The sequence below is a fragment of the Aplysia californica genome, unplaced genomic scaffold (genome assembly GCF_000002075.1).
Source record: "Aplysia californica isolate F4 #8 unplaced genomic scaffold, AplCal3.0 scaffold00676, whole genome shotgun sequence".
NCBI lineage: Eukaryota > Metazoa > Mollusca > Gastropoda > Aplysiida > Aplysiidae > Aplysia > Aplysia californica.
The window spans coordinates 181246-183931 of NW_004797946.1; positions in this window are offsets into that span (position 1 = coordinate 181246).

Sequence of the window (2686 nt, forward strand, 5' to 3'; positions counted from 1 at the left end):
CCCCCCCCGTCCGGTAGAAAAAGTTAAATAAAAACGAACTCGTGTGTTGTCGTCCAATTTGCCCACCAAGATTTAGTCATCGTTGAAAATGTCACTCAGATGCCTTCTTCTGTCCAAGGAATAGCGGTAGGGCCTACACGTTTAGTTGAGATTTCCCTTCTAAAATAATTTGAAGAAAAAAGCTAAGTAATGAAGGTGTTTTACGACCTCATCGACATAATTTAGATCATTTTGCAGGCGGGCTTCCGACCTTGCCTGTCAGGGCCAACCCGAGCTGAGAGGGATACAACATCCCAGCAGACAGACCCGAGCTGAGAGGGATACAACATCCCAGCAGACAGACCCGAGCTGAGAGGGATACAACATTCCAGCAAAAAAAAAAAAAACTTAAATACTTGTTAAAAGTTTTTACCCACTCGGGAATCGACCTTGGGTCTCCTGTGTGCGAAAGCGAAGCGCCTAACTGCTGTTCCAAAGACGCTGGTAAATGATTTGAAAATTGTCTTATGCCCATGACGTCATGGCAAACCTTTTGTTGACCCAACAGAAAGTTGAGACCCTGTTGTGTGTAGTAGACGAAGACAGTTCCGATTGTAAACTCAACTAGACAGTTATCGGAAGAGGCCTCTTTTGTCCCTCCATAAATAGTGGACCTGACTAACCACAAACATTTTCTAGTATTACTACAACGTTCATTCATCTCTTGGCTTTTTTTTTCGTTCAAGTGTTGTTGTTTTTTTTGTTTTGTTTTGTTTTGTTTTTTCTCTTCCACCGTTCTCCTCTGAAAGTGCGATGCTTTCACCCATTTCGTCACCCACCCCACATTTCCATTATCCGGACAAATGAGAGAGTTCATTCATGATTCGAAGTTTTTCGTTCATTGGTCCGTTGATTAATTGATTGGTTGATTAAAGTATCGATTGGTTGGTTGTTTTCAAAGAGAAATAGAATGATCTCATCGCCTTTACTCATGCCCTGATGTCATCACACACAGCTAACGGAATGCGCAGTTGAAGAGCTCGTTAATTCAAGGTGTGAAAAATTGATGTCCATGAGTTTTATAGCCATCAAACACGCGAAGTGTCATCGGGCATATTGTTTTCAATTCCCAGGCTTTCGTTAGTGCCAGAGTGATTTTAATGAGTTACATAATTATGTGCGTTGCTCACCGAGGACTGGTGTCCTTGCAACGAACAGTCAGGCTGGGTTAAATTTTTTTATGTAAAGGTATTAAACATAAATCGATATATCGAAGAACGGCATTGATCGGGAAAACAGAACTAGGACGAGAGGGAAAATAAGAAGTCTATTCAGCTCCTAAAAAGGAACAGACGATTTTTGCTTCGTGTAAACCTTGTGTTTTTTTCTTTATAGAATTTTCGACACAATTTAGACCATTATGACACGGTTACTTCCACCCTGTATGACAGGTCAATCCTGCTTGAGTGAGATGCAGGATCACAGCAGAAAGACAGAGGTACTCGATGAGATAAACTTCCAGACTTAGGAATCGAATTTCGACTTCTGGGTGCAAGAGTAAAGAGCCTTGCCACTACACAACAGACACGGATGGAAACGACCCTGTGATATATAAAAAAGTTTTTTTTAAAGCTATCGTTAGCTATGTACTGGTGGACCTAAACTGTCAGTTTAACAGCTGGAAAAAAAATAAAAAGACAGCAAATAAAAATAACTTTGATGAAAGGAAGGCGTATGAGAGAATCTTCTTAATTCCCACTTTGAAAGTAACACGAAGTGGGAGACTATTGCTCTGCTGTGCAATAAAAGATGATACAAAGAGGACTATCGATGGACTTTAGTCGGGATCAACCCCTGCTGTTATCTTCTTCAGTAAATCAATCAATTTATAAACTATATCTTTCATTACTCTTCGATAGGTATATGATTGTTTTAAATATTAAAATATTTTAAAATATTATGATAAGGGGAACTTACTTTGTTACATGGTTTAAATGTTTTTTGGATGACAGGTGTATCTTGGGTGCTTGTGTGCGTGCGTATGTGTACTTGAGTGAGTGTGTGTGTGAGTGTGTGTGTGTGTGTGTGTGTGTGTGTATGTGCGTGTGTATGTGTGTGCATGTGTGTATGTGTGTGTGTATGTGTGTATGCATGTGTGTATGTGTGTGTGTGTATGTGTGTGTTACGTTTGCAAGCTTGAAAGTGTAATAGCAGGGCACGGGTGTGTGCGTATGAGTGTATGTATGTGCGAAGGTTTTGTTGTAAGTGCATAGATATATAGATAGATAGATAGATAGATAGATAGATAGATAGATAGATAGATAGATAGATAGATCAGAAGGTAACATCAGACAAATAGTCATTGGCAGCGATAGAGGAGGCTCGCAAGATACCGTAAATTCTGTTCTTTCTGACCTTTAATGGTATAATATGGGTTTTATCAGCTCAACTACCAAAGTGAAGGAGACAGTGACGCAGTGTCCGAGCGGCTGTCAGTCACGAGTGTTGTTGAAGGCGGCAAGAGGGGATGACGTGGTTTGGGGGTGTGGCTTCGAGCCAATACGCACGTTGTAGAACGTCGTTCTTTTGACCTTTTTGACTTTTGACTTACTCAGTGACCCTAAGGTCGTGTTACATGAATCTTTGCTGTGGTGTACACGGTAGAGAGTAGCTTGCTCTCTCTCTCTCTCTCTTTCTCTCTCTCTCT